Here is a 14,916-nt window from a genome sequence, read left to right as displayed (position 1 = left end):
TATATATTTTTTAATTGGGTGAGGTGTATTTGCGAAAAGCCTTATTTTGAAAGGTTCAATCATTCTTGAATACAGAGGAATCTTGTACAAGAAAAAAGACTCCAATAATTTTGGTACAGCATTAACACATCTTAAGAAAAGCTGAGTCCCAAATGACGCACATACACCTGACATGTAGTGTATGAATTTTTAAAATGTATTGTCATCCTAAATGGAACATTTATCCGTTTTTTACTACACGGAAGCATTCACCGTTTAACAGCTGACAGAAGTGATGTTTTAAACATATTCAATGTGTTGTTGCTAGCTTTAGCGCTTTAGCCAACCTCAGTTCAACACTTGTATCTCAAACATCTTACATATTCACACAGCGTGGGGTGATGTTAAAGCATTCAACTTACATTTGTACGGTGCTGTCTTCAATGAAGTTTCACTGGTTGTCACATTCTCTATTGTTTATAATTGTTTTGTCGAGCAGCAACATGCCTCCATTTTGACAGATGAAGAAGTACATCATCCCAGTACTCAAAGTACACTTCTTTTAGTTGCATTTTCAGTGTTAATCTGCAATGTAATCTCTTCAATTATCAATTGTAGAGATTATAATTTTTTTTTAATTAAACTGAATTCTGATTACCAACATTTGAAATTGTAACTGTAGTGAATAGTTATTTTATCTATGTAATCCCATTACTTGTATTCCATTACTCCCCAATGCTGTGTATATATACTGTATACTGTATATATAAAGTATTTTAAGAGACACAATTAAAAAGTTTACAGACACATCTTTTGAATCTAGTATGAACCTTTCTTAAAAAAAAAAAAAAAAAAAAACATTTCATACTTTTAATTATCATAGGTGACAGGAAAGTTTCCCTAACTGAAGAATTACCCACAAGATGCATTAAGAGCCTGTGAACTTCACTGTGCTTTTTTCCTTCGCAACATGAGTGCACTGGTAATCCCACACTAACATAATTCAGGTTTGTCTGCATGACAGAGGTGTCAGCTAGAGCCACTCTATGCCATTAGATCCAGAGCCCAGAGGGCTGTTTACCTGTAGCCATGCCATGTGCATCAGCTTTCCAAAAGGCTTTTTGGCTTTACCGAATTGAATGCCAATAGACAACTTCAAACAACAACAATAACCTTTAGTCTTTGGCTAATTGTGTAGTTGTGCCTAATATTAGTGAGGGATGGTGTAAACGGGAATATAAGGATGATTAAGGTTAGGAGAGCATGATTTGGTTGTGTTGTTTGGTGACATCCATGGGGCATTGGTATGGGTGTTGGTTTCTTGTCTTAAGCCTCTTACTCTTTAGCCAAGTCAACCATAAAGGTCAAAAAAAAATGAAATAGAGATTCGTACTCGAGGGACATGTTGAGTAATGTGGAGTGGAGCAAGGTGCGGACAGAGAAAATAGTCTAATTAGTTCACAGTGTCTTGTGCTAGATGTTTGTGCGTCAACGCCAATTGCCAAATTATCCAACTATCTGAGAAATGCTTCAATGTCATTGGATGTTAGACTTTTCTTATCAAAACGCCTACTGTGTTCAGACCTTTTCTATATTCTGCACCTTTATGATCAACTTTCTGTTATGGATGTATGTGTGGTGCTGTATTTGCCATATACTTGCATTTATTTGTGGAAGTGGATTTTGACATTCTAGAAGTTGAATCCAGTTTGATATTGTGTGTTCTTACTGTAGGAAAGTCATATTTATTTTACTGCCATCTAGTGTTCAGATAAGTGACTCCTAAAATATGTTAAGCTGTATGATATGCATCCATTTATAGTAACTGAAATTGATATTTGGTTGTCTGTTTCAAGGCCTCTGAAAGAATATTTTCAGAAAATCTAAATAGTAATGAAACATGTCAAATATCAGAATGTGTACTTTTTTGTCTCCATTTTAATTTTGTATTATCTAATATTGTTTGTAAAAATATGTATGTAAGCTCAGCATCACTGGATTGCGACCTAATTGTATTATTTCATATTGTTCATTTGTAAAAGCTAAAACAAGCAAGCCATTGAGACAATTCCCAAAGTGTCAAACAATCACTTATGGCAACAGGTGTGTCACTTCCTGGGGCAAGAGGGATATTGAAACATTTTCTCTGAAAACATTTCAGCAATCATGCCACCTGTCAGCTGTTAAGCATCATAATTAAAGGGATAGTTGACCCTAAAATGAATATTCTCTCATCATTTACTCACCCTAATGCCATCCCAGATGTGAATTACTTTCTGTCTTCTGCAGAACACAAATCACGATTTTTAGTCGAATATTTCAGCTCTGTAGGTCCACACAATGCAAGTGAATTGGTACCAAAATTGTAATGCTCCAAAAATCACATAAAGGCACCATAAACGTAAACCGTAATTCTCCAGTGGTTAATCCATATCTTCAGAAGTGTTGTGCTATGTGTGGGTGAGAAACAGATCAACAGTTAAAGAAATAGTTCACCCAAAAATGAATATTCTCTCATTATTCACTTAACCTGAAGCCATCCCAGATGTGTATGACTTTCTTCAGCAGAACACAATTGAAGATTTTTAGAAGAAGGTAGAGATCTGTCAGGTCCTTATAATAGAAGTACACAGGTGCCAGCAATTTGATGGTCCAAAAGTCACATTTAGCCAGCATAAATGTAATCCATGCAACTCCAGTCAATCAATGAATATCCTCTAAAGCCAATCAATAGGTTTATGTATTATACGTTTTTAACTTTAAATGAATCCTGTCGTTTGCTAGTAACGAAGAGGTAGCAATAATAATAATAATAAATTTAATTTATATAGTGCCTTTCCAGAGCTCAAGTACACTTTACAATAGTAACACAATAATACACATACAAAGAACAGTCACAAAAACACAGTTCAGATAGCACAGTCACTGAGAGTGAATACATAACCCATTTAGATAAATAACACTGAGAATACAAAAATGTTTTAAGTTGAGATTTAAACTCAGAGATAGAAGAGATGCTATGAAGAGTCAGGGGGAGTGAATTCCATATATTGCTACTACACTGAATGACCTGCCACCCATAATAGAGAGGCGAGATCTAGGGACAGAAAGGAGTCCGGACCCAGAAGACCTACGCGAGCGGATCGGGTTGTAGGGGAGAAGCAATTCACTAAGATAGTGAGGTGCCAGACCATGAAGTGATTTAAAAGTAAGCAGGATTAATTTATATTTGATGCAAAACAAAACTGGTAACATTGAAGTTCAAACAGGAATGGAGTAATATGAGCTGAACTCTTGGTATGTGTAAGAATTCTTGCAACAGAACTTTGAATATATTGTAACCTAGCAATAGAGTTATCAGGTAAACCAATGAAGAGGGCATTGCAATAGTCAAGACATGAGGATATAAATGCATGAACCAGTGATTTGGCATCTATGAGACTGATAAAGGTATGAAGGTGAGCAATGCGGCGAAGGTGAAAGAAGATTTCACCTTCACAATTTTAGAAACTGATTTAATATGTGCTTCAAAAGTGAGGGAGGGATCAAATATGATATCTAATTGTTTTACTGTGTAGGATGGTTTAATGAAAGTGCCAATATCACAACCAAAGTCATAATGTATTTTTTTTCGTAAGTGTTGGTGTTCCAATAATAATGATTCAGTTTTATCCATATTAAATTTTTGGAAGTTGGAGTTAAGCTATTTTTTATTTTTATTTAATTTACACATGTTGATAGTGGACAAGTCTGAAGAGTGGGAGCAGATCAACAAGCTGTACATATTTGAATATCTTCAGCATAATATTGCTAACTGAAACTGTGGCGGTGAATGAGTTGACCCAAAGGCAGCATATATATAATGAATAGTAGAGGACCGATAACTGTTCCCTGTGGGACACCTAATTTCAGGGAAACAGAAGGTGACTGATAATTGTGCATTGAAATGTAAAAATGTCTATCTGTGTGGTATGAAGAAAGCCAGGAGAGAGCAGCACCAGTGACACCAACATCCGAGATGTGGGAGAGATGTAATGCATAGCAAACAATATCAAAAGCAGAACTAAGTAATAGAAGAATGGAGAGAGAACCAGAGTCACCAGTGAGTAGTAGGTCATTGACAACACTTACAAGGGCGGTATCAGTACTGTGAAGTGGGCAAAAGCCAGACTTAAAGGGTTCAAAAAGATCATTTTGAACAAGGAAAGATTGTAACTGGGAGGCAACAACTCTTGCCAGTATTTTGGAAATTAATGGAAAGTTAGAGATTGGGCGAAAATTAGAAAGAACAGTAGGGTCCAAGTTAGGTTTTTAAGTGGTAAAGGGAGAGAAGCTGAAGCTTGAGATCTGTTTATGAAGTGTGAGATAGGTGTAGCTATGACAGAATGACAAATTTGAGGAGGGATGTGGGAGCAGGATCAAGTTGGCAAGATGAAGAATTGGACTTCAGTATTAAGTCACTGATAGAGGAGGGGATTGTAGGAGTAAAACTAGACAAAAATTGACAAGAGGGGTGTGACATAAAACTAAAATCTGAATCCTCATCTATAAAGCACTGCAATGAATGTAGGTTCAGGGTAAATACAGTTTCCAACCTAAAGACAATCAAAACATTAAGAAAAGGCTGACATGAAAACACTTAAAGTGCTGCATTATTGTAGTTTTTGGACACTTTGGAGTACCATGTACTTACAGTAGCCTACATCAAAGCACCATGGTGTTACCACAGCAGGCTACATTTTCTAAAGTTAATTTTGAGAAATTTCAACTAATTCTGTGAATATCTTTTTAGCAATGCATTGCAACCTAGTTACATTAATGCTACAAATGCTCAAGGAAATTTTTAAATGCTGAAATTACCTCATATCCTCAATTAAAATAATTTACATTAAAAAAAAAGCCTTTTAGAAGGCACATGTGTTATATTGTTAAATCTCTGAGCACTCAGTACATTCTCAGAAAATTTCCACACTGATTTTTTTGTTTTGTTTGTTGTTGTTGGTTGAACTTCATTCAATTGTGGACATTGGTGCCACACTATGAAAATATGTTTCTTTGTTATGAAATTAAAGTCTAGGCTCTACTCAAAAACTTGTGTGAGTTAACCTAACTTAAATTTGATCTACTTTTCAAATAATTAAATTAAACTTTGCAGCTTGTTGCTAGCAAGTGACAAACACATTAGTATATTACATATATCTTTTTGTACTGACATGATGAGTTGCTGAGCACTCAAGAAAAATATTTTTTTTGCTGATTCAGTTGTGGAAAGTGATTCCACATGTTTAAAATGAGTTTTCCAAAATGAATATGTAATCTCAACACGAATAGGCCTACTTTATCGAATTTGGTAAACCCAACAAAATTAGATGTGTCAATGTAACTCAAATGTCTTTTATTTCTTTATGCACTATCTAGTGAAAGTGAATGTTAGCATGCTAGATATATGCTGGTTGGAAGCACTACAGAGTACAGTTTAGTAACGATGATTATGGTTAGCACATCATTAATTCAAGCAAGCAGTCAATTTAATGTGTGACATTTACCGATCCTCATCGTTAGCTCAAACGTCCCTCTTCACCATAATGGTAACGACCAAAACCTCAACATAACAGAAACTCTTCTAAATCTCAACATAACAAAACAGTAAACACTAACTAGTATCCCCCTTTATATTAATCTAGGACAAAAACACATAGAATAACACTTAATTTAAACATTTTCTCTGCCTATCGAGTCCTGTGCAAAGCATGCAGGGACATGGAAATCCCCTGCCGAGTTTCATCAATGCTACATTAACACCACAAAAAGTGTTCATGTAGTCCCAACTCAAATGGATTAAGTAAACTTCCTTTTTTCAAATTTAAATAGATAGAACACAATCAAATCAAATTGTGACAAAATGTTCTAGAATTGTTTTGCTTTAGTTGCATTTTAATTAAGTAAATTGAACAAGCAGTAAAAATCCTAAAAATTAAAAAGATAATTCTTCAGGATATGCTTTATGAGAAAAGTAATGCACACTGATTTTTCCAGTGATTATGTACTAGGGATGGGCGGATCGATCCAAAAAGTAGCAATATTTCTGATACTGATGTTGTAACAAAAATATCAATCCTCACACAAAAATATAGATTCTAAATAATTTATTTATTTTTTAACTAGGGATATTATTATTTGGTTAACATGAACAATAATCATAAGCTTCAAAGTGAAATAAAATGGATTAAGCTCTATTAGCAAATACTTGTGTTTCTTCTTCCACTCATCTTAACATTCATAAATGCTGAAAGACACAAGCAGACAAGCGCTTGACGTCACAAGTCTCGTTCAGTGCCTTGTAGAGGTAATGATAGATAATCAGTGAAACAGCTTCTGATCGTGTAGTCTAGGGCAGGGGTTTTCAAACTGGGGTCCGGGGACCCCCAGGGGGCCGCAAGGGAGTGCTAGGGGGTCCACAAAATATTTCTGAGAAAAAAAGTGTTAAAATGTTGACATTATTTCACATAATTTACAAACATTAATCTAACTGAAATCGTTAGATTAATCACACTTTATATATATATATATATATATATATATATATATATATATATATATATATATATATATATATATATATATTGACAGCCATAGCAAGAAATAAAACACTATTATAAGCTGGTATATACTGTATTTTCATATATTATAGTAATACATGTAATTTGTAATACACTATAATCTGTAAAGCTGCTTTGAATTTTTTTTTGTTTTGAATATTTTTGCTAATTAATTTATATAGTGCTTTTCACAAATTATATATATAATTTTATATTAATTACAATTATAATTTTTAAATAAAATTTTTTTTTTCATTTACTGTTTCTATTTGGGTTTATATATCTCAAATTACTCCAGCACAAGAAAGATACACTGTCAACTTACTAAAAATTATCAAATGATCAAAAATATTTAATCAGATTATTTTGACTTCAGTACAATATAAATGCTAATTATTTAATTTTGCAAACCTACATAATAAATCTACATAATATCATGTTTAATAGTTTTTAACCTGGTCTAGGGCTATACGTCGTATGCCCTCCCATCTGTTTTAGGATTTTGCATATGCAAAATGTTACGTGTGGCCCCAGAACAACGAGCTGACACTGAACTTTTTCAATCTTATAACACAATGCCGCAGCACCGTTGAGTGAATTGTGTTTTATTATTATTATTATTATTATTATTATTATTATTATTATTTTAGAGATATTCTCTCTAAACGTGCACGGAGATGCACTGGCAAGACAGACAGTTCGACTAAGCTGATCCACCAATAAGAACGTTCATTTCAGACGCGATTGGATATTTGCTACCTGCTACCCAATCATATTTTCCGTTTCAGTAAGGGGCGGGATATTTCCAGCGTCTGACACACAAGCGTCCCTGGAGAAACTATAATTTGCACTGCATATTTATTTCCCTGCTAAACGTAAATATACTCATATACATTTAAATGTAACTTATGCAGTTAAACTTTGTGAAAATACTGCATGCTATTGCACCCCTGATGATGCTCTTTTTTCTTATTTTTTGGTGTCGGTAGTGCCTTATTCTCATGATATCAAATAAGTTACATTTATTCCGAAGTAGGAAAACAATTTCACTCTACACAGAAAAGCACAGAAGTACACACACAAAAAAACCATACATTTTTATGTAGGGCCTAGGATATATAGATAATGTGTTTACTTGAACATTACTACTCATAATAGCTACAATGCTTAACAGTTTATTGCATATTATGAATAATTTTATTAATTATAATAATAATAAAGTATTAAACATTTTCATTGTAGCCTAATAAACGGAACAATAATGACATCTATTAATTTAAATACATATTTAACATTACCATACCATTGTTCTTAGCCGTGTACTCTACACCATGCCAGCAAGAAACTTACATTTTTACACATTTTACATGAACTGTATATAAATGTAAATACATTTTAGAGATCGGGTGCATGCGTATTTTATAAATTCACAGTGTGCCCACCTCTTCAGACTCTACTACACCACAGCTTCTTGAGTAAATTCACGCTAAAATAACAACATAACTAAAGGTGATATTTCTTATTTCTTAGAACTATGTTGTGGCAGCGGGGGCGTGGTCAAGCGCCCGTCCGGGAGAGAACGCTGTAAGGGCGCTTACACCTGACCTAAATTATGTCTAACACCTGTCTCTAATTTCAGTGAGCATGGGGAGAGCGGCGTAAAAGCAGCCACAGAACCTCCAGTGGGGAGAGAGAGTCAGGGACAAAGAAAAGCTGTTCTGAAGCTGGTTATTTACTGTGAAGCTGTAAGGGCTAAAAGGTTATTAATTAAAAGTCTTACCGCTGAAGTGGAAGCCCTGTTTCCTGTGTCGTCCTTCCCTCCGTGGAGAGGTGTGTTACGTGTAATTGTTGTTAATAAGCAATTAGTAAAACAATGGTTAACTTTTTTTAAAGTAACCATTTTAGTAGTAACCATGGTTAATTGTGTGGTAACTATGACTTAAATACCATGGTTAAATTTTACATTTTTAAATTTTTAATAAACCTTACATTTTATATTTACTGTAGTGAAATGGTTAATTTTTGTAAGGGTAAACCAAACAGAAGTCTAATAATTTTCTGTTTAGGCTAAAAATATATATTTTAATTTAATTACCCATTTTGTCCCAAGTAACCACAAAAGAAAATTTTTAATTAACATTTAATTTTAAAAAGTACTCTCCCAAAAAAGTCCCATGCTTCATGCTTGGAACTGGAAATCTCCTGCCCAATTTTAGCAATGCATTGATGCAAAATATATTTTTCACATACTCACAACACAATTGCATTAAGTGAACAAAGATGTATTGTACACAATGAAATTAAGCTGAGACCAAATGCCAACGAATTGTATTGCATTACAGTAGCTCATTTTACATATGATTTGAGCCTTTAGAAGTCAATCCATTTGAACATACCAAAGCAATGTGATCATATCAATCTTTGTCGACTGTGATGTATATCACTTGGACGTTACACAATGTTCTCATCTCAAATTTAAACGTATTAAGTTGATTTTATGTGTACTGGTTTAGTATTTTGAATAGAGCTGCTTCCCCTTTTATCAGTGCAGATAGTTTATCTTCCTTGCCCAATGCCCCTTTCATTAATTTAATCAGCTTAACTGCATTTGTTTTATGAATATTGTAACATCAAAGTAATTGTTCTTCATTCATTTAAGGACAACGTGATGATTATTATCCATATAATTTAAGTGTCTTAGCTACTTCAAAACAATATTTAGTTGACCTCCGTTGACTGCAGAAAGATCCTTCTCATAACAATTACCTCTCATGGATTTGACTATCATGTACACTGCACTAAAATTAAAACCCGAGGCCTTGATCACAGGTGCAATTAGCAAAAGCTGTTAATTCTTTTTTTAGCCTGGGAACAAATGGCAGGGGTGGAAACACTCATCTCTGAAACCTGAACTTCTGAAATGTATATCAAGTGGGATAATGACCCACCGGGTCGGAACAGGGCAGAGGTGAAGATGGATATTGTGGCAGGTTTGGAGCTGGTGTTATGTTCTGTGTCAGCTCATCTCTGAGTTTTCAACTTGTTACCCAAGACACTGGACCATCAGCTTGAGTTCTAAGATCACTAATTTTAGTTTAGTTTGCAATAAATAACACTATACTGACCGTGTTCAAATTACTACTCAAAAAAGGTATAATTAAAGGTATAGTTAACCCAAAAATGAAAATTCTTTCATCATTTACTTTCATCATGTCTTTCCAAACCTAAATGTCTTTCTTTCTGTGGAACACAAAACTGGGATGTTTTGCAGAATGTTAGGGACTTGTATCCTCAGTCACCATCACTTTCATTGCAGCTTTTTTTCTTACAATGAAAGTAAATGGTGACTGAGAATGATCATTCATCATCTCCCTTTTTTGTTCCATGGAAGAAAGGTCTGAAGTCTTGCAGGTTTGAAGCAACATGAGGGTGATTAAGTTTATATTTAAATAATGAAAAAAAATATTCTGTTGCAGGCTTTTTTTTTTAGAGTTACTTGATTGCATTGAAAGCTACACTATGCAACTTTTGGCCTTCTAGCAGTTAAAAAATAAAACTGTATGCGTCTTGCGGAAGAACATTGTTTTGGCAATGACGCAAGTTGTGCTTTGGCTCGGCTCCTGATTCTGGATGAATCTGGTTTGAGGCACCGGTGTACACACGGATACAGGACATCTTATCAGAGTGGAAAAGATGGATATCCGAAAACATGTTATCTGAGCAGGTAAGTGCCATATCTTATGGCTGCTGTTTTGACTTATTGGAAACATTGATGTTTTGAAATAAATGTTGTTACAAAAGTTATGCAACGTTCTTTAACAGTGGTCAACATCATTTCAAGACTCACATGTCCTTGGCAAGCCTAGGACTAAAGGATTTATTTACATAAATTATTGCTGTTATAAATGAAAATACATACGTATGCTAGCAAGTTAAATGTTCTGCACCGATTACAGTATAATTATTGTATTTCGCTGTGATTACACAATTATACATAAACCATTCCAATAAAATATCTTTCCTGTTGAGTAAGAAAAACCCATCTCTTGGTCGCTTTTTAATCCTTTCAAATCTTGGAGTTCTTTCAGATCTCTGAAAAGCCAAGACTATGTTGATTCAGATTTTTATTATGGACTCTGTCACTTTCCCTTTTTGTTTGTAGACCCTGATCTGTTCTGGGCTTTTGCAACCAGTGATTCCCACAAGGTTAGCCATTTTGAATGATCCATGGTCAATTTTTCTCATTCATTGTGACAACAAGCTTTCAGCTTCAGCTACTCCTACACGCGCTACAGTAGCAGGAGCTTATTATCTCTGTGTACGGATATGACGTGAACACGCGTGGGCAAATGACATATGTATGCCCTTGAAATCCGTCCCAACAGCTCTAAAATATAAATCATTATTATAGGTTTATCAAAGTGTATTTGGGTAAAGTAAAGACATGGTTTGGAAGATAGATTGTTGTTGCACTCTCTCATTAATAACATTTAGTTATTTTTTTTACAAAAAAGTTACATAGTGTAGCTTTAAAAAAATCAGTCCATTTTAGTTTCCGGCCATTTTTTTTACTTGAATTTTTTTAGATCAGCACAAATTGTTGTTACGAAGTATAGTTCATTAGATTTTAATGAAAAGTGTGCTGAAGCGGTGGAAATGGAAATGGTACATATGGTTTATATTACGTCTGCAAAGATTACTCAGCGCTTTCCATTTGCAGATAGCCGTCAGTTTGTCTCCTTTAAACAAAAACAAAATCGCACTGACTTTACATCAGCTAATGAAATTAAATCACTTAAGCCTTCATCAGCTGCTCACTGTAATCATTCTGCTCTGATTGGGAAAAACTGTTTGATGATGCACCACAAATAGAACGGCATGACAGGTGCTGCCCTCGTGTTGTTATATGAAAGTTCTGCTAAACACTTGAAGCCAATTCAGGCCAGCACTTTCTATGTCTTAAAGGGAAAGTTCCCCCCAAAATGACAATTCAGTCATAATTTACCCACCTTCATGTTGTTTCAAACCAGTAAGACTACCTTTCTTCCATGGAACGCTTATGTAGCCTCAGTCACCGTTCACTTTCATTGTATGGAAAACGTATGCAATGAAAGTGAATTGTGACATCTTAAAGGGTCAATAATTAAGACAGAATTCGTTTAACAGGACAGGTTAGATATTGGCTGTGCTTACTGTATAGGGTGTTCACTTTTTGCTTTGATTCCTCTGGACAACATCTTGATCTCATCAGTTACACCAGGGCTGTCATCGGCCAGGATTCATGCCCTCTACTGACACTCCATGCCCTATATAACGATGGTAAAAATAGCTGTGTGTGTATGCAGTTGGACAAAATATGCTCACTTTGGCCTGATGCGACATTTAGACCATCTTCCACATAATCATGTAGTCGGCGAACACGATTAAAGGTAAAGTGTATAATTTTTGTGTGTCTAGTGACACCAAACGGAACCGCAAAAATATGACTGTTTTCAAACCCTGTTTAACATTGGTCAAACAAACAGATAGTCCCGCCCTAAACTCACACCACTTGTTGAGCCAATGTTGCTACGTGGGGCTGGCCAGGATTCTCTAAAAAACAGTGCAAAAGAGCATTTTCAGTCTAACTAAAACAATAATTCTTCTTTTTAAAATGTCACGTAAATGCATTAATCGAACTGAACATAACAGTCTGATTTTTGCAAAGTCAGACTAACAGACCTACATATGTGATTGTAACTCAGCTTCGTCCAGTATGTACATTCACCTAAAGGATTATTAGGAACACCTGTTCAGTTTCTCATTAATGCAATTATCTAATCAACCAATCACATGGCAGTTGCTTCAATGCATTTAGGGGTGTGGTCCTGGTCAAGACAATCTCCTGAACTCCAAACTGAATGTCAGAATGGGAAAGAAAGGTGATTTAAGCAATTTTGAGCGTGGCATGGTTGTTGGTGCCAGACGGGCCGGTCTGAGTATTTCACAATCTGCTCAGTTACTGGGATTTTCACACACAACCATTTCTAGGGTTTACAAAGAATGGTGTGAAAAGGGAAAAACATCCAGTATGCGGCAGTCCTGTGGGCGAAAATGCCTTCAGAGGTCAGAGGAGAATGGGCCGACTGATTCAAGCTGATAGAAGAGCAACTTTGCCTGAAATAACCACTCGTTACAACCGAGGTATGCAGCAAAGCATTTGTGAAGCCACAACATGCACAACCTTGAGGCGGATGGGCTACAACAGCAGAAGACCCCACCGGGTACCACTCATCTCCACTACAAATAGGAAAATGAGGCTACAATTTGCAAGAGCTCACCAAAATTGGACAGTTGAAGACTGGAAAAATGTTGCCTGGTCTGATGAGTCTTGATTTCTGTTGAGACATTCAGATGGTAGAGTCAGAATTTGGCGTAAACAGAATGAGAACATGGATCCATCATGCCTTGTTACCACTGTGCAGGCTGGTGGTGGTGGTGTAATGGTGTGGGGGATGTTTTCTTGGCACACTTTAGGCCCCTTAGTGCCAATTGGGCATCTTTTAAATGCCACGGCCTACCTGAGCATTGTTTCTGACCATGTCCATCCCTTTATGGCCACCATGTACCCATCCTCAGATGGCTACTTCCAGCAGGATAATGCACCATGTCACAAAGCTCGAATCATTTCAAATTGGTTTCTTGAACATGACAATGAGTTCACTGTACTAAAATGGCCCCCACAGTCACCAGATCTCAACCCAATAGTGCTTCTTTGGGATGTGGTGGAACGGGAGCTTCGTGCCCTGGATGTGCATCCCACAAATCTCCATCAACTGCAAGATGCTATCCTATCAATATGGGCCAACATTTCTAAAGAATGCTTTCGGCACCTTGTTGAATCAATGCCATGTAGAATTAAGGCAGTTCTGAAGGCGAAAGGGGGTCAAACACAGTATTAGTATGGTGTTCTTAATAATCCTTTAGGTGAGTGTATAACTTATGCATATTATTTGGACTACAATTGGCCTCTGCATTGTGTGCAATTTTCAAATGACAGAGGTGATGCACGACCATGTATTAACACATCCTCCGCTTATGTCCAAAATTATGCATTTTGTCATGTATACTTGGACAGACAGATGAAGACTGCAGCTAGACCATGCAACCTCCCGCTGTAGGGTGATTATAACTGTAAAAGTGTTTTGACTTTGCTTGTAAATCAATCTAAGAATTGTCTTTGCATATTTAGCTGAGATAAGGGAAAATATTTTAACATACTTTTACATTTAAATACTGCCCCTGAATGCAATAATAATTAGGATGTAAGATGTCTGAGATGTAATGGTGTGTACAGTAAGTGTGTAAATGTTTACAGATGCATTGTTAATTTGATTTCTTCCCACGACCAACCTTGAAGGGTATTGGAAGTGCTGAGTGCTTGCATTTGTGTGTGTATGTACTTGCGTAAATGCGTTGAAAAATCTTCCCATCATTCAAGGTTGCAGGGACGATCTTGGAATCGATTTCCCACACTGCCCTTCTATAACTTCTTTCCGCCACCTGTGGCTTTGTCAAAAACCTGTCAATCATCATGAGCTTTGGGAAATGTAAGGGAAGCCGTGAGAATAGCTTGGCTCGCCTTTCGAAAGCATCAGCATTTTGTTCCTGCATAACTTTAGATAAGAGTGGGTGTTTGTTTAGAGACTCAAACCTCAAACTCATGAACTGATTATGCACAAATGTTTAAGATAACACTTCACAGATGTCAATTTGTAGTTTGATTGTTATTAATTTCATTTTAAATGGTATTTCATTATGAATCTTTGTATGGAACATATGAAGGAAATGTGTAGTATAATAACAATATCTGGAGTAAATTACTTCAGATCGAAAAACATGCGGGAAAGCTGTTTGAAAACAATGTTGATTTTTTTCAATTCCGTTGAACGGCGCTAATGGCACAGAAATTAAACACTTCAAATTTAAAATGGTGCTCTTTATTCATTTTCCACAACAAAGTCATTTTAAAACAACACTGTGCAACATTCTTCAATTATTAATTTTCCTCAACGAACTAATTTTAAAATAATGCAATATTATGTATAAATGCCGGCTTTGTTCACTTGGGGTGATTTAGTTTGTTCAGGTGAAAAAAGTTTGGCTTCTTTCATTGTATAAATTATTTGTGTTCCTCAAAATTATTTTTGATTTTTTTTTAAATTAGTTTTAAAATTATGTTGTGTGAAGTAAACACAGGCTTCGTTCGCTTAGGGTACTCTAGTTATTTATTTATATTCCTGAACAAAAAAATTTGAAATGACGCTGCACGGCAACCTTTTAATTTTTTTTAAATAAA

The 14,916-nt window shown here is 35.5% G+C and overlaps 1 protein-coding gene across 3 annotated transcripts in view; it reads left to right on the top strand.

Moving 5' to 3' along the window:
• LOC127638267 (cytosolic carboxypeptidase 4) overlaps positions 1-14,916 on the top strand; it is a 239,678-nt gene that overhangs the window by 25,091 nt on the left and 199,671 nt on the right. Inside the window, exon 1 of one of the 3 annotated variants that reach the window (XM_052119724.1) lies at positions 10,763-10,784. The exons of the other annotated variants lie outside the window; for them this stretch is intronic. The gene's annotated coding sequence lies outside the window, so the exon portion shown is untranslated. Of the gene's footprint in view, positions 1-10,762; positions 10,785-14,916 lie in introns of those variants that run through there. 3 annotated transcript variants of the gene reach the window in all.

The sequence above is a fragment of the Xyrauchen texanus genome, chromosome 46 (assembly GCF_025860055.1).
Source record: "Xyrauchen texanus isolate HMW12.3.18 chromosome 46, RBS_HiC_50CHRs, whole genome shotgun sequence".
NCBI lineage: Eukaryota > Metazoa > Chordata > Actinopteri > Cypriniformes > Catostomidae > Xyrauchen > Xyrauchen texanus.
This window is presented reverse-complemented; position numbering and strand designations above follow the sequence as displayed.